This window comes from Meles meles, chromosome 9 (assembly GCF_922984935.1).
Source record: "Meles meles chromosome 9, mMelMel3.1 paternal haplotype, whole genome shotgun sequence".
Taxonomy (NCBI): domain Eukaryota; kingdom Metazoa; phylum Chordata; class Mammalia; order Carnivora; family Mustelidae; genus Meles; species Meles meles.
Window position 1 is genome coordinate 29,669,109 of NC_060074.1, and position 18,317 is coordinate 29,687,425.

Here is an 18,317-nt window from a genome sequence, read left to right on the forward strand (position 1 = left end):
TCCTTGGACCACCAGACTGTCTGACATGACAACACAGTAGGCTAAAATAACTAACAATGGCAACTTCCTGCCAACAAAATAGCTGATTGACACCTTACCTGGGCAGGGCACAGAAAGGAACACAGTGAAGCATGACAAGGTCTCTCTTCCCTATGCACTTGCTGTATAGTTGGGAGAACAAGACTCATTCATAAACATGGAAAGGGGCAAGGTCATATAGTGAAGCTGCTTTGGGAAATGGGGTCATGGTCTCTACAGAGAAAAGACCCTTGGTGATTACAGAGCATACAATCTCTTGAAGACCTTCCGGGGCCCTCCTTTTCCCTTGGGCATCCCCAATCCCTGCAGAATGAGTATGGTAAAAGACCTGAGCTCTTTCAGGCAAAACCTTAAACTCCTTTGACCTTCAGGTTCAGGTTCTTCCTTTGTGAAACAGGGATAACTTCAGATTGTGAGGACCAGATGAACTTCGGGGCTGTGTACATACATGGCAAAGTGCCGTGTAAGCATCTGAATGGGTTCTTGGAGCATCTCATTCCTTTGCTTTAGTGCGCTGGCACACCAGCTGCGGTTATTTGTGAACATGTCCGTCTTAGAAATTGCAGACTCATTCCAGGTAAGGATTGGATCTTATTTATCTTTGTGTCCCTAGATCCTAGCATAGTGCTTAGCACAGGGTGAGCATTTGCTAAATGTATGTCAGAAGAATTGTTTCACTTCTGAGATGGGAATAAAATTAGGGTAGAACTCTAAGAAGCCAGAAGTTGCAAATTGGCAGCCTAGAGGCCAAGTTCCCTCTCAGAATTGTTTTGTTTGACCCGCACAGTGTTCATCCCCATAGCATTTAGAATATATGAGAAAAAGCAGGAACTGCCTTCGTTCTGGAGCATCCCCAAGACCACCCCCATGTCAGGAGATTTACTAGAAGGACTCAGCATAAAGTTGATAAATGACCCCCTAGCTAAGGTTTATTACTTGTTAAATAAACTATTAAGGTTTATTGGTGAGGTAGGAAGGCTGCACAGCTGGATCATAAGGGGGAAACGAGCTGAATCTGAAGGAATGTTTGCCCTCTCCCTCCCAGGAGGGCTCCCACAGCATTCTCTTCCTCCAAAATGCAAGAGGAGAAACATTTCCCTGCAGTAGTTCTGCCCGAGGAAGCCTGTTAGAGACTCAGCACCTAAGACTTGTCATGAGGGCTGGTCACATAGACACCTCTGCCTTGCACATCCCCGAATTCCAGACTCCTAGAAGAAAAGCAGCTGTTCGGCATAAGCCATTTTCTTTTTTAAAAAAGACTTTTATTTATTTGAGAGAGGAGGGAGGGGCAGAGAGAAGGGGATAGAGAGAGAATCCTAAGCAGACTCCAGGCCCAGCACGAAGCCCAGTGAGGAGCTCAATCTCACAATCCTGAGATTGTGACCTGAGCTGAAATCAAGAGTCAGGTGCTTAACCGACTGAGCGGCCCAGGTGCCCCACAGCACAAACCATATCCTTCATACACACAGTCTAGGCAACAAACCATCCTGGTCCTTTAACTATTGACTGAAAACACTCTAAGAGCCAAGTTCTCAATGCCAGCCAAGGGCATTGAGGTAATCTTACCATCAGACCTTTCTAAGGAGCAGTCTCAACTGTGTTAACTCTTTCTGCACAGTCATATAAAAACCTAGATTCCTAGCTTATCTTGAAAAGAATTGGAAGATCTGGCTATATCAGGCTTGCATTCCCAATTAGCAACTGTGATAGTCAGAATTAATCATCCCCCAAAGATGTCCACATTTTAACCCCTGAACCCTGTGACTATGTTACCTTACGTGGCAGAACACTGCAGGTGTGACTAAGGTGAAGGTTGAGGTGAGCTTATTCTCCATTTTCTGGGTGGGCCCAGTATAACCACAAAGGTTTTTATAAGTAGAAGAGGGCGACAGGAGAGACAGAGTCAGGGAAGAAGAGATCAGAAGCAGAGGTCAAAGTGATGTGATTATTGGCTTTCAAGGTGGAAAGAAGCCTTGAGTCAAGGAATATGGGCAGCCTCTAGAAGGAAGAAAAGGCAAGGAACAGATTCTCCTCTAGAGTCTCTAGAAGGAAGGCAATCTGCCAATGCCTTGAGTTTATTTATACCTTAAATAGGTTCTGGTATTAATTCCAGGGGTGGGCTTCCCCATACACCACCAAGCAATGCTCAGACACTAGCAGGATGTCTTAGGAATTTAACTCAATTCTGCCACTACCTACCCAGAGATAGCATCAGATTCCACTGGCTGAGGGTACAGTCCTATACAACTGCCTCTCCAGTACTCCTGTTGTTTCCTGGGCTTCTGATCAACCGGCTATAAATTAGAGGTGCCCATGACTTCCTCTTGGATTTGATTAATTTTCTAGAGTTGCTGACAGAACTCAGAGAGATGTTTCACTTCCTGTATCACTGGTTTATTATAAAAGGGTACAAATCAGGAATGGCCAGATGGAAGAGAGGCATAGGGCAAGGTGTGGGGAAAGGACAAGGAGTTTCTATGCCTTTTCCATGCATGCCACTCTCCCAGTATTTCCACATGTTCACCAACCTAGAAACTCCAAACCCCATCCTTTTGGGTTTTCATGGAGGTTCATTGCATAGGCGTGGTGGATGGAATCACGGACCATTGGTGTTGCTCTAGCTCCTCTCCCCGCTCTTGAGGTGAGCTTATTCTACATTTTCTGGGTGGGCACCTCCTCTCTGGAGGTGAAGAAGGGACTGAAAGTTCCAACCCTCTAACACTTGGTTGACTCTACTGGCCACCAGCCCCCAACCCTAGGTGCTTTCCGAATGACACCTCATTAGCGTAAAAAAGATATCTCTCTTTTTTTAGAAAGATTTTGTTTATTTATTTGACAGACAGAGACACAAGTAGGCAGAGAGGCAGGCAGGGGTGGGGGGGCGGTGGGTGGCAGGGAGCAAGCTCCCTGATGAGCAGAGAGGGGGTGGGGCTTGGTGCTTGGTGCTGGGTGCTCGGTGCTCGGTGCTTGATCCCAGGACCCTGAGATCATGACTTGGGCCGAAGGCAGAGGCTTAACCCACTGAGCCACCCAGGCGCCCCAAGAAAAGATATCTTTATCATTCTCAACACTTAATGAAATTCCAAGGGTTTTAGCAGCTGTAAGCCAGTTATCCTACACAAAGACCGAATATATATGAGGACTATATTTTGGTCATCTGATCTGATATGGTCATACATATTTTTCTTATAAATCAGAGACTTGTAACCCCAAGACCTATTTTGGACTTCTGATCTCCAGAATTATAAGATAATAAATTTGTGTTGTTTTGAACTACTAAGTCTGTAGCAATTTGTTAAAACAGCAGTAGGAAACCAGTAGGGCAACAAATGGAGCTGGCTGGTGGCTACCTTCTTAGGCTGGACACAAGTGGCTCCAAATCACTCAGTCCACCCTTTACCATCATATGCTCGACTGTAACATATTTATCTTACCCTGGCCCTTAGCAAGAAGTTTATAACCCCTGGCAGGCAAGATGGAGAAGACAAAGGTAGAGGGAGAAATGTCCAAGACTTGTTAGTAGAATATAGATTCTGTCTCTGCCTCTGTATGTGTGTGTACAGTCGTGCATGTGTGCATGTGACCTGGAGTATGTATGTATCTCCTGAATAGGGCCATAATGTCTGGGTGGGTGTACAGGCAGCTATCCATATTGCCAGATTGAAACCTTGAACATTTTTTCAAAAGATTTTATTTATTTATTGAGAAAGAGAGAGAACACAAGTGAGAGAGCATAGTGGGGGGGGGCGGGGCAGAGGGAGAAGCAGACTCCCCTCTGATGCAGGACTTGATTCCAGGGCACTGGGATCACAACCTGAGCTGAAGGCAGATTTTTTTTTTTTTTTAGATTTTATTTATTTATTTGACAGAGAGAGAGAGATCACAAGTAGGCAGAGAGGCAGGCAGAGAGAGGGGGGAAGCAGGCTCCCCGCTGAGCAGAGAGCCCAATGCGGGGCTCGATCCCAGGACCCTGAGATCATGACCTGAGCCGAAGGCAGAGGCCCAACCCACTGAGCCACCCAGGCGCCCCTGAAGGCAGACGTTTAACCAACTGAGCCATGCAGGCACCCTGAAAACTTGGACATTCACATGCATGTACAGAATCTAGATGATGCTCCACACTTCCTCATTTTTCCAATTGAATCACTGCTTAGACTGTCTGCCCTACAAGGGTATCCTGCAGATCACTCTGTCTTTGGATCTCTTTCCCTCTTCCCCTTGCCCTTTGTTATCTCCATCTTTTCTAACCCCTTCCCAGAGTCTCCCCTCTGTCTTGGAGCCGTGCAGCAAGGTCCTCAAATTTAAAATGTCTCCACTGATTCCATCTGGGAAAGTTGGAACTGAGCCTTAGTGCATATCCTTCCATTTTTTAAGACTAGAGTATCTACCAGCTGTCCTCCGTCTCACAGCACCATCTTTCCAAAGGGATATATTCACGTCTTCTCTCCTCTTCACTGTCCCGGCAGGGTTGGTTCACATTCTCTATTGAGATGTTCTTGCCAAAATCTCTAGTGACTTCCAACTGGCTAAAGCCAAAGGTCACATTTTTTTTTTTTTAGATTTTATTTATTTATTTGACAGAGAGAGATCACAAGTAGGCAGAGAGGCAAGCAGAGAGAGAGAGAGAGAGAGAGAGAGGAGGAAGCAGGCTCCCCGCCAAGCAGAGAGCCCGATGCAGGACTCGATCCCAGGACCCTGGGATCATGACCTGAGCCGAAGGCAGAGGCTTAAACCACTGAGCCACCCAGGCGCCCCCAAAGGTCACATTTTTACTATCTCTTTCAGCCTCTCACCAATGTTTGAGATAATTGACCCTTCCTTTCTCCTTGAAAAACTTTCTTCAATGACACACCTCTCTCTTGGTCCCAGCCATTCCTTCTTGGGGTCTTTGATGGCTTACCCCTAATGGGTGTTTCCCATAGCTCAGTCCCAGGCTCTCTTCTCCCTAAAGGAGCAATTGTTCTTGAAGGTAAATGTAGAGTATATGGGGTTTTATTACATTATCTCTACTTCGGGGTGTATTTTTAAATGTCCTTAATAGAAAGTTACGGTAACATTTTAGGGTCATTAAAAAAGGAATAGAACTAGAGTGTATACATTCACAAACCAAAGAGAAAGAACAGAATGGAAAGAAATATCACCTATGTGCTGATAAGTTGCAAATTTATATGTCCTTTAGGATTTCTCTGAATATCAGATTCACATGCTTATTGCTTTTTTGACATTAGCACTTAAAAGCCTGTTAGACATCTCAAACATCACAAATTCAAAGTAAAACTCCCAATGTCCCACTCTCACCCTGCTCCCTGCCAAAAATGCTTCTGTCCTAAGGCTTCCAAGTCTTCTACCCACATGCTTATGTTAAAAACCTAGAATCATCCTACATTCCTCTTTCCCTTTCTCCTTCCTCTCTTTTTTGCTTAGAATTTTCTTGGCTGCAAATAATGGGAAGCCTAACTAACAGAGACTTAAACAATGAGGATATTTATTATCCTGCAAGAAATCTGAGTGTAGGGCGGTTCCAGAGTTGACTCAATGATGTCACCAACAACTCCAGTATTTCCAGCTATCCGCTCTGACATCCTCAATGGCTGGTGGCATCTTCTCTTGTGATCACAAGATGACTGCAGCAGCTCCAAGTGTCATGTTCTCATTTACTAAGGCTGGAAAGGTGGATGTCCTCCCACAGTCTCCTCCCACAGGGAGAAAATCCTTGTCTTTGAGCCTCCTTGTTGACTTCCCTCATATCTCAATAGCCCCTTGCCTAAACCAGTCATTGGAAGGAGGGAATGGAATTACCATTAATGGTTTAGAGTAATTTATACACACACCTAGGTCTGAGAAAGGCCATCTTCCTTGAGCAAGTGGAAGGGTAAATAACTATACAGATTCAGGACCCTACCAGCAAAGACAAAATAGAGGCAGGGGGCAGTAAGGCTGTTAGGTGGGTCTGCACACCCCACATTAGCATGTCCTATAACTTTATTTTGAACCCGGCCACTTCCTACAATCCCTGCTCCACTCCAAACTACCATCCCTCATCCCTGGATGCCAAAAGTAGACTTCTAACTATTGTCCTGCTTCTACTTTTGAACACCTGGACTTGCTTACCCTCATAATGCTTCCTCCATGCAACAGCAGCCATAATCTCTCTTAAACACAAAGTAGGCAATGATGCTTGCTTATACCCTGCCATTGCCCTAGTAATGGAAGCCATTCTTCCAAGACCATTTTACCTCTGTGTTCTCATCTTGCAGTGTTCCCTCCCTCCCTCTCTCCTTCTCCTTGAACACACCAGGCTGGCTCCTTTAGCCTCACCAGTTCTGTTGATCTAGAGCACTATGATCCATGATCCAGGTGTTGTTATAGCTGACTCCTTAGCATTCAGTCTCAGTTCAAACATATGCTTCTTCTTTTCTTTCTTCCTTTCTTTTTCCTTCCTTCCTTTCTCCCTCCCCCACTTCCCTTCCTTCGTCAAACATCAGCTTCTCAGAGAGCTGTTCCCTCTTAATAGTAGCCCCATCTCTTTCTGCCATTATCCTGGCTTATTTTTTTAATGTGTTTATTTCTTTCTGAAATTGCCTTGTTTATTTATTATCTGTCTTCTCCATGAAAATGTAAGCTCCTTGGGACACCTGGGTGACTCATTTGGTTAAGTGTCTGCCTTTGGCTTGGGCCATGATCTCAGGGTCCTGGGACCAGCCCCTATCAGGATCTCTTCTCAGTGGGAACCTGCTTCTCTCTCTCCCTGCCACTCCCCCTGCATGCGTGCTCTCTTTCTCTCTGTGTCAAATAAATAAATAAATCTTTAAAAAGAAAAGAAAACGTAATCTCCTTAGAACACAGCCTCTTTGTCCATCACTATATCCTTGGCACTCGGAACAGTCCTTGGCACATAGCAGACTCTCAATAAATATTTGTTGAAGAAATTAAGATATAGATCTCCTCTCATTTTATAACTGAGATACATTAATACGCTTTTTTATAAAGATTTTATTTATTTATTTGACAGAGAAAGATCACAAGTAGGCAGAGAGAAAGGGGAAGCAGGCTCCCCACTGAACAGAGAGCCCCATGCAGAGCTCGATCCCAGGACCCTGAGACCATGACCTGAGCCAAAGGCAGAGGCTTAACCCACTGAGCCACCCAGGCACCCCCATTAACATGCTTTTAAAATCTCGGTCTCTTCACTTTGTTGTACATAAGACTCTCCTCCTGGCTTACCTTCAGGATAGTTTACTTTCCAGAGTTGGTGATGTCTACATTGCCTCTTGAGTTGCCCAACTCTGAAGGCCAGTTGGGAAATTGAAGTGTTTTGGACCACTGGGCCCTCTGGGCCCCAAATCCCTCCAACTGGATAATAATTCCTAAGGTCTTTGGCTTCATGGATCAACCCAGTATAGGCTGGGCTTGCTGAACTTTGAAGCATTGGTTGGCTGTGTCTTCTCTCTGGCGTTCTTGGCCTCTTAATTCCAGTTGGGAGAGTGATGACTGCAGTCCACAGCCAAAACCAGAGTTAACCATCTTGACATTCTGGGTCCTCCCTGGTACACTGTGTTGAGAAGGGCTCTGAAAAGAGCCCCCAACCTCAAAATAACTCCCCCACCTTTTGGCACAGTGACTGAAATTTCATATTACCAACTGCTTCACGGATAGGTTTGCTAGATAAAATTCCTTTATTTTCTAAACCTGGCATTCCTATTCCTGGTCATTGCTGCTAATCGGAAAAAGGACTGGAGAGGCACAGTGTGATTTCCAGGCAGCATTACAGTCCCTTTGAGGTTAGTGGTCATACATTTGAAGTCAGGTCAGTCAGCCCGTTTCTGGGTTTTTCTATAGCCACTGTTTAGCTGGGTCAGTGCAGCCGCAGAGCTGGTGAAGAATCAGGGTTATGGTTTAGTCAAACGAGGATGCTGAAGCGGAGAGAGGCAAGGAAGCGATGATGGCCGCTGTGGAATTTAAGATGGAAAGGAAGGACATACAGACATAGGAGGGGGGATGAAGAACAGTGAAAGCTCTGCCTTGTGGAGAGGGGAGAAGCACTGAGCCTGAGTCCCAGGTGGGTTTTAATCCCCCCACTAATGAGCCCCCATGTGATCTTGGGCCAGACGCAAGAGGCTTCCATTTCCTATTCTCCCTCAGGGGATTGGAGGCCCCGCCTTGCTTACCTCACAAAGCTGTTGAGGGACTCAAAGGAGATAAGGGGTATAGCCACCTCAAGAGGCACAAAATGGGATACAAAATTGTATTTCATAAGTTTGCCTGAGGCCATAGGGAGGAAATAAGGCCAGGGTAGGCCGGCAGTCACTTGCTTAGAATAGGGGGAGAGCCTGATGAGGAGCCCTGAGCCCCTGCTCCTGGTCGTCCTCTCCCTGTGGAGAACAACAGCAGTTCTAGACTAAGCATTCTTTATCTGGTTTCATCTTCACCATGCCACTTCTCCCCATTCTACATATAAGCAAAACTGAGGTGGGAGAAGACCTTAAATGCCAGAACTGGCCCTAAGACTGAGCTCTAGTTCCCAATGTCCTATAATATTCTGAGTTTCCCATCCGGAAGGCCCTGAGGCTTGGTCTCTTGCCCTAGGACTCATTATTTCTGGTTCAGTGCACTCTCTTAGCGCCACCCACATTCCACTTCCAGTCCTCACCGACCCTAAGGGTGGCCTTACCGCTGGAGCTCAGGGGTTTTGATTTCTGAATCCTCCCCTGCCAGTGAGCCACCAGGAAATGGGACTGAGTGAGCTGCAGACCCTGTGTACCCAGTACACAGTGGGGGTACCTGTGTGAGGGGACCAGTCAATCCCCTCCTCTACCCAACCCACCTTGCTGCCCTGTTTGAGCCCAGGCCCAGCGCTTGGTAACCAAGTCAACAGGCCTGCCCTCCTGGGGCAGTTTCTAACAACATTTTCCCTGCTGAGAGCTGACCGGAGAGTATAAGGAGGCCGGTGGCTGTAGATCTCTCACAGACCTGTATCTGCCTCTCACCAAGCAGCAGACAGACAGACAACCCAAGCCAGCACCCAGCCTAGCAGCATGGTGAGCAGGGGTGGGGGTCTGGGCATGCTAGTGAGGGTCCTAGTGGACCAAGGCGAGTGGTGTGAGGGATCCCTAGGGCTCCAGGTGTTCCCAGGACTCTTGTGTGCACAGGTGAGATGGGGAGATGGAAAGAGACTTCCATATGTGAGTGTGGCCCCCCCAGGTGTGCTGGTACGTGAGAGCACGTGCAGGGGTGGAGGATAGAGTGATGGTAACCAGGATGTGGGTCTGAGTCTCTGCTCAGGAGCAGGGCTGCTGAGAGGCTCTGGGTCTAGGGGTAGGGAGGATGGAGTGAGCAGCACTGGAACAGGAAGTACAGGCACTTTACAAACCCCGGATTCATCGCTGGCCTCTGGTCCTACCTCTCCCGGCTGTCAGGACGCATCCTTGCAGCCCTGCCCAGCCGATGCATCTGATCTGATCTGACCCCTTATTTCAACAGAGTGAGTGAGGAGGAGGCGGAGGGAAAGAGAGTGTGCTCCCTCTTATCAAGGGCTCGCTGTGTGGGGGGCTCCTTTGATATCTTTTGCCAGGCTCCCCACCAGAAGGGATAGAACAGGAGTGAAGAGCATGGTTGGAGACAAGCTGTTCCCACTCTGAATATTACTGGTTTTGTTCATGACCTTGAGCTACTTGCTTAACCTCTCTGAGTGTCAGTTTCCTCTTGTGCAAAATGGTGTCGTGAAAGGACCTACCCACAGGGTTGTCGTGAAGATGAAATGGGATGATGTATGAGGAGTGCTTAGCACAGTGACTGGCGCCTAATTAATGCTTAGTACAGGGGAACGAAATGATGTAATGACAACGCCTGCCAGGTGCGAGATCACACTAGTTTTACATTCAAGGAAAGGGCCGTGGAGCAGCTGAAGAGAAGGAACTTGTCTGAGGTCACAGAGGAATGGGGTTTGAGGCTGAATCTAGGTGATTCCAGGGGTTGAGTTCTTTGCCCCAAACCTCTTGCCCCACAGTAAGGGGCATCATTTCTAGAATATCAAGCTTACCCAAGAGGCCAGAGATGCCTTGTGTGGGCCAGCAGTCACGGGGGCCAAGATGGTGTCTGGCTTTGTAGACAGAGCCCGGGGAGGCTAGAAGTGGCAACTGCCAGGGCCGGCCTTGCCAGTCGACTGGTAAACCCTGTCAGTCCTCCCTGTGGGGTATGAGGATTTTTGGAGTCCTTGTGTCCCTAAGCAACCCCCCCCAGCTTAATTCATTACCTTCTCTTACTACGACAGCTGGGGTTGGGGGATGGGAGTTGGTGAGGGGACCTGACACGTATGGTGCTGCAATATGTGTCTTGCAGTGAGCTAGGCAACTTCCATGCCTTCTTTCATTTAATCCCCATTGTCATTCTAGGAGGGCGCTCTTGTTATTGCCCCAGTTCCTGGGATGGAGGGAGACCCACAGAGGGGTCAACACTCTTGCTCAAGGCAAATAGAGAAGTAATGACGATGTATGATTTAATCCCGGTCCTCTCAAAATCATCAGACAAGGCCCTTGCGTCATATTTTAAAAGCCAGGCAAGTGTTAAATTTATGGATACAGCATGCTCCTTAAAAATTATGAAATATTCCAGGCAGGAAAGTGTAAAGAATAATATAATAAACACCTGCTACCCAGCTTAAGAAAGAGAATCCCCGGGGCGCCTGGGTGGCTCAGTGGGTTAAAGCCTCTGCCTTCGGCTCAGGTCATGATCCCAGGGTTCTGGGATCGAGCCCCGCGTCGGGCTCTCTGCTCTGCGGACAGCCTGCTTCCTCCTCTCTCTCTGCCTGCCTCTCTGCCTGCTTGTGATCTCTGTCTGTCAAATAAATAAATAAAATCTTAAAAAAAAATTTAAAAAAAAAAAAAGAAAAAAGAAAGAGAATCCCTCTCCAACTGCATACACCACCCTTTTCTCCCAGAGAGAACCATTGTTCCAAATTTAGTGTTAATACTTTCCCTTGCTTGCTTTATTTTTGTAAGACACAATGCTACCAGAATATATAGCAAAATATAAATTTATCTGTAAATGACGCACAACACTGTTTTACGAGTTAAAGATCTTTATAAATGGTATCCTGTTGTATGATTCTTCCCTAATTTGCTTTTTTTTTTCCGGGAAGAATTTTTTGGTAAGATTATTTCTTGTAGTCCATCCATTTCAACTTCTGCGCCACTCTTTGTCCATCTTCTCCTGTCGAAGGACATTTAATCGGCTTCTGTGGCTGTGGCTCTCCTGCTCCTCTTCTTGTTCACCTGTGTGAGAACTTCTCTAGAGCAAGACCGTCATCAGCACCCCTAGATCTTGCCCACTTTTTTTCTCCAAAAGAGATGCATCAATTTAGGCTTTGACCAACTGTTTAAGAATTCCCATTTCTCCACACCCTTTGCAAGGGTAAGCCTCCAAGCTTGGGGAAAACTGGTGGATGTGCTCATTTTGTTTTCAAGGTCTGTGGTAATTACTTCTCAAGCAGAGCAAAAAGGCTTATTCTGGTATCCCTCTTACCATGCTGCCCCACATCTGTTAACATGTGAAAGTCTCCCTTCCCCGCCCAGTGGGCTGCTGGGGGGCGGGGACTGTGCAGGAGGTGCTCTGTATCTCCAGTATCAACGCATCAGGCGGAGAGCAGAGGCTCATGTTTGATGAAGCAAGAGGGTCCAGCTTTCTTGAGTCTCATGGGGCTCCTCTGGAAGGGCATTGAACTCTTTCTTTCTTTCTTTCTTTCTTTCTTTCTTTCTTTCTTTTTTAAAGCATTGAACTTTCTGATTTCCGGGACCAAGCAGTTCATCCCAGTCCTGCATTAGGGGCCAAGTGTTCTTTGACCACCAGCCTGGAATCATGTGAGGAAGACCTTCTCCACTCCACTCCACTCCACTCCAGAATTATGCACACCCAAGAGAGGAGGGAACAGCCTATCCCATGCCATTCCAGGCCCGTTCTTCCCTTCCTTGCTGGCCTTTCTAGCTGTAACACAAATCTAGAGTTCCTCCTGCTTTCAAAGCCTCTCCCTTGTCTCTGATGCCTGAAGCCTCACTTGGATCCTGCTTCTCTCACCCATGGCCCTTCATTTCTTTTTGAACACGGGTGGGTTGGACTATTATGCTCTGCCGGACTCATCTGACCTCTTCAATACTCCTTAAGACACTTAGTCACTGAGTGAGACTCTATAATCTTAGAACTAACTGCCCACATCTGCTTCCTCTGAGGGTTTTGGCCCGGCCCCTGGAGCCACTGCCTGTGGGTCCTCAAGGCCACCAATAAATCCTTAGACACAGGAGGGGGGGCAAGGAGAGCAGGAATCTTTGCCCTCAGCCAGAGAACCACGCAAGAAAGGATTGCAGGCAGGAACCGTGTCCAGGAATGACAGGCTTCTCTTTGTCAGGAGTGTTCTCTGCACTTTTTCTGCTCAGTGTGAGTGCATCTCAGTCCATGTGGGGCAGGCCAGTGTGCAAATTGGCAATGCCTGCTGGAAGCTCTACTGCTTGGAACACAGGATCCAACCAGATCGACAGATGCCAGCGACAAGACCATCGGTGGAGGGGACGACTCCTTCAACAACTTCTTTAGTGAAACGGGGGCTGGGAAGCATGTGCCCCGGGCTGTGTTTGTGTATCTGGAGCCCACGGTGATTGGTGAGTGACCATCCGTCTCTGTCACGTGGGTCACCTTGTCCTGGGCACCACAGCAAGTCCCTCCCCATGCCTGGAGCTCTCGAATTTGGAGCTTGTGGGACTAGCAGCAGGTTAAACCACAGATCTGCTGCCCCTCAGCCCAAGTCTCAGGGTCACTCTGTAACCCTTTCCTTTTCATTGATGAACATTCAAAGTCAAGGGCCATAACACCTGCATGAAGCTCCTCTAGGGTAGGACTAGGGATCTGGTGGCCCTGCCCTTTCTGGGTAACTCAGGGAGCCAGGCTGCAAGGGAACGGGGGTTGACTAAAACTCTGCCCATTGCAGATGAAGTTCGGATGGGCACTACCGCCAGCTCTTCCATCCAGGGCAGCTCATCACCAGCAAGGAAAACACTGCCAATAACTATGCCTGAGGTCACTACACCATTGGAAAGGAGCTCATCGACCTGGTACTGGACCAAATTCGGAAGCTTGTGAGTGGTGGTGGGGGGCTGGGGAAGCGGGAATCTAGATTCCTGCAGTGAAGAAGTCTGGACACCAGACAGGAAGAGAGCCTCCTGGGTGAGTTTTATTTTGCTTTATTTTATTTGTGGATGAGTTTTAAAAGATGTAGGATCAGGACCAGTGAGAGGGAGCCCTGCATACTGATCACGGGAGGCAGAGGGTATGCTCTGGCCTGGAGCTGGGTGTCTTCTTTACCTCCTATAGCAACTGGCCCGAGGCTGGGCAGAGTGGCGACAGGGGCAAACATGACCATGAGCTGTCTGGCCTGACTGTGCAGGTCCATAGGCATCCCAGAGTCTCACCTTGTGTTGCAGGGATGTGGGGAGAAGGCCCTGTGAAAAAAAGGGATCCAAATAATCCTGAGCCAAGTATCTGTGATTGGGTTTGGCCTCCATCAAGGATGGGGATCAGGTTTCTGGATTGTTGATCTTAGTAGGGAAGCTCTCCAGAAACATAGGAAATTGAGTCAGGAGAAAGCACGTATGGAGCTGGATGGGTTATGATGTTATGAGGACAAAAAAGACCATATCATAAGATTCTAGAGAGCTGTGTCTTAGAGACCTCAAGAGGGTTTAGAGAGGAGGAAAAATAAGAGTAGAGAGAATGGGTCCTCCCTATGAGGAGCTGCTTTATGCTCTTGGAAAGGATTTAAGGAAATTTGGGAGAATTTGAAACAGTTGGCTTTTTTCCTTTTCCTCCACCGTGCTTCGTATCCCATATTTCCCTTCACAGCCCAGCTTTCTAGGGTGACCAGTGTATAGGACTCCAAGGCTTCTTGGTCTTCCACAGCTTCGGAGGGGGCACCGGCTCGGGCTTCACCTCTCTCCTGATGGAGCGGCTCTCAGTTGACTATGGCAAGAAATCCAAGCTGGAGTTCTCCATCTACCCTGCGCCCCAGGTGTCCACGGCTGTGGTGGAACCCTACAACTCCATCCTGACCACCCACACCACCCTGGAGCACTCGGACTGTGCCTTCATGGTGGACAACGAGGCCATCTACGACATCTGCCGCCGCAACCTGGACATCGAGCGCCCCACCTACACCAACCTCAACCGGCTCATCGGCCAGATCGTGTCCTCCATCACGGCCTCCCTGCGCTTCGACGGGGCCCTCAACGTGGACCTGACAGAGTTCCAGACCAACCTGGTGCCCTACCCCCGCATCCACTTCCCCCTGGCCACCTGCGCGCCAGTCATCTCTGCGGAGAAGGCCTACCACGAGCAGCTGTCGGTGGCAGAGATCACCAACGCCTGCTTCGAGCCTGCCAACCAGATGGTGAAGTGTGACCCCCGCCACGGAAAGTACATGGCCTGCTGCCTGACATCAGGGTACCGGGCTGACGTGGTGCCCAAGGACGTCAACGCCATTGCCGCCATCAAGACCAAGTGCAGTATTCAGTTCGTGGACTGGTGCCCCACGGGCTTCAAGGTCGGGATCAACTACCAGCCCCCCACCGTGGTGCCCGGGGGTGACCTGGCCAAGGTGCAGCGTGCCGTGTGCATGCTGAGCAACACAACCGCCATCGCCGAGGCCTGGGCCCGCCTGGACCACAAGTTCGACCTGATGTACGCCAAGAGGGCCTTTGTGCACTGGTACATGGGTGAGGGCATGGAGGAGGGGGAGTTCTCAGAGGCCCGGGAGGATAAGGGTGCCCTGGAGAAGGATTAGATGGATAGTGTTGGCGGGGCGGGGGGGGGGGGGCGGTGTGTGTGAATACTAGCAGAATCCTGTGTGTCTGTCCTAAATAAAGTGCTGTATCCTCACCATCTCGTAAAGTGTCTTTTTCTCTTGGGAAAATTTGCAGAGCAGGGGTTTCTCCTTCAAGAGAGACAGGAAGACTGGCATCTCAACCTGGGTGCCCCAGAAACCAGATCTGGTTCCAGATTTTAATAAAGTGTGCGATTCCAGAAAGAACAGGGATCCAGGAGAATACAGCAGAGAAGGAGGCAGAATTCACCCTAGGGAACATGCAGCTGAATAAACTCAGAATCAGCCCTTGGGTGAGGGGGCAGGAGAGGAAGTGAGGGTGGGGAAAGGAAGGCACTGGCTTCATTCTGCCATTGCCGAAGCTTTCGCCCCACGACGCAGGAACTCCCCGGCACGTCTGGGTGGCACCCACTTAGGCTGCAGCATCAACAGCGAAACCCCCAAACCCCGGGGCAGTAGGGGAGTGAAGTCGGTCCCAGCCACCCAGGGCTGCAACAAGAGCGTGGCTTTCACCCAGAAGGGTCTCAAGTGTGCCTTTCAGCCATCTGCCAGAGCAGGCGCTCACCAACCCCACCCCACAGATTGGCGGTTTTTCTTCTTCAGGCAGGAGGTTTGGGTATAGAGAGTCCAGAAGCTGGCATTAAGGCAGAGCAGCGGCACAGTGGCAGCAATAATGGGGAAACGGCTGGCGTGGGGGGAAAACGCTGACCTCCCTGTAATCTCCATCAATACTCACCACTTTTTGATAACGACAAGTGACCCTTATTTCAATCCCATGCTTTGGGCTATGCAAGCACAGCTTCCAAGCCCCCACTTTCAACGAGATGGCTGGCCCTAAAATCCTTATATATGGATTTCCTGTAGCCTCTGGTGGGCTGGAGGGATGATTTAACCACTGGAGGGATTGAAACTAGAGCAATCCTCACCCCCCACCCCCCCACCCCACCCCCCAAGAGATTCAATGCTCAGCATTGCCCTCAGCTCTGTCCTTCCTGTGGCTTCCCTTTCCCAGGATGGGAGGCTGGGAAGGCAACAGAAATGTCAGCAACACCAGCAAGCTGCTAGTGACCCAAAGGGCTGGAGGAGCCAAGGGATGAGATGGTGGAGCCAGACCCCTGGAGCTGGGATGCCAGGTGGGAGCTGGAGCCACAGCAGAGCCACCGGAGGGGGCAGGAGGTGCCAAGGAGGGAGGGACATCTGGCAGGGTCCACAGCCTCTGCCCAAGGTGCCCTCTGGTTTAGAGCGAGGGGGAGGAAAACCCTGGCTTCTCCTTCCTCCCACCCTCAATCTCCGGCTAGCGGCTCCCATTCTCTGAACTCAGACTGGAGCTAGTCGGCAAGGGAGCCTAGGTACAAGGAGGGGCAGCAAGTGGGATACCCAGAGAAAGGCCAGGAAGGTGGGGGAATGGATCTCAGAGCAAACACATACCTACACTGGGTCTAGCATTCAGGGCCTTTGGTGGATCAAATAGGAAAAGGAGAGACTCCTAGTCCCCATCACCTGCTCCTGTCTTGTCCTAATAATTACTCTGTAGTCAGCAGAGGATGGAGGGGAAGCCGCAGGGGGGTGAGGGCGAGGGGTTAGGGGAGAGTATGGGCACGCCCAGCACAGCAGGTTGCTCCTTCCATTTTGTGATTACCTGCCCAGGAACAGCAAGTGTTCTCAACTCCTCTTTGAGGACTTAAGCTTATAGGAGTCGCTCTGTCCCGGGCAGAGAGGCCTGCAGTTTTGTGTATGTATGTGTGTGTGGTGGTGGTGGGAATCTTTTAATTCAGTGAGAGTATTTAGAAGCCCATTTTGGCTGAGGAGCTCCGCTGTACCCTCAAATCCACCACCCATGCCCCACCCCAAAAGGGCTGACTTTCAGATCTCTACTTGACTCCTGTGTCTTTCTCTTTCTCGGCTGATTTCAAATGTGGGAAGAGAAGAAGGGTCATTTGGAAGCCCTTTGAATCCCAAGAAACACTGTCATTTATTGAGTACCTACTATGTCCTAGGCCCTCTACCCATATTACCTTGTTTAATCCTGAGGTAAATACAGTGATACGCACTGGACTGGAAGCTTCAGGGGAAGCTTGTTCTAATCTCAGCGCCTAGAATGTTGCTGGATGAACATATTAGGCAACACATGTGTTGAATATTTGCCGGATAGACTTGCTGAATGAATGGCTCTTCTGCAGAAGAGGAGACTGAGGCTCAGCGAAGTCACAGAACTTCCCCAAGGTTACTCAGTTATGAATGGAGGAGTTGGGATTTGAACCCAGGTGAGCCTGAATGGAAGCTTCTGCTGCTGTCCTCCCCTCCCTCAGATGCCCTTCCCACTCCTGCCTCAGTGGTTCCAGGCACCCCTCCAGACACCTCTCTCTGAACCTGCCAGTTCTCTAATGCCCAGACAGTGACTCAGGCACCTCAAAGGCAAGGAGGGAGTGACGCCTGACACTCCCTTGCCCAGGCACTGTGGTGGAGGGCACAGGGGAGGGGGGTTGCAGATAAACAGCTTCTGGGACTGAGTGAGGGCAGAACCATCTTTGAGGACAGGTTTGGGGGCTATCAGTGTCCTCTGGAAAGGGCCCCCCCGCCCCAACATCTCATAGGAGGTGAGGTAAGGGCCTGGGAGAGGCCAAAAAGATGGGAGGTCTTCACCTGCCAGGATGTCTGGGCATCCAGTGGGGGGAGCCTGACACCCCTTCTGTCTGCTGCACCAGCCCACCTGCCCACCCCGGGCAGCTGTGTGGCCATCTCAAACCCTGCAAGGCCTTCCCAGCTAGTGGCTCTGCTGGCAGGCACTGGCAGGCCTCGGTTACACTAGGTGTGGGTGTGGGGAGGTGGCAGCCCAGCCCTCCATGAGGCAGCCAGGAGCGCCACCCAGCCTGGCTCCCCAGAACTCCCTCAGTGCAGGGAATGCTTTCATCCCTGATGCTTCTAAAGCCAGGGTACAATTACCTCCTGCAGGCAGACACAAGAGACAGATTCCGGACTTGGATTTCACCCAACACATTTATTCCTTCATCTCTGGTGTGTCCGGAACATGCCTGCCTCCAAAGCTGCGTTCTCACCATTCCCTCCTTCTGGAACGCCACCTCTCCCTGCTTGTCTCTCGGTGTTGCCATTCCTTCCAGCTTAGATCACAGTCAACCAGAACCATGCAGCCCTGGGAAGCTCCCTGTTCGAGAGTCTCCCAGCACCTTCTGTCTGTCTCTATCACTCATTCGGTGCTTGGCATGGACTGCCTTATATGCAGGCACTCAGCTTCTTGCCAATAACTCATTTCTCCAGCTAGATTTGGAAAAATGCTATATATAGTCAAAGTTATTATGTGAACATGCTTCCAAATCGAAAAGGCACAAAAAAGATTTCCAAACAGCAAAAATAAGACTATAAATGAAAATAAGTCCCCTTCTTTTGTTCCGCTCTTGAC

The 18,317-nt window shown here is 49.4% G+C and overlaps 1 pseudogene; it reads left to right on the forward strand.

Annotated features, from left to right (window-relative positions):
* The first annotated feature begins 583 nt into the window (after nucleotides 1-583).
* Nucleotides 584-14,860, forward strand: LOC123950388 (annotated as a pseudogene).
* Nucleotides 14,861-18,317: the final 3,457 nt, after the last annotated feature.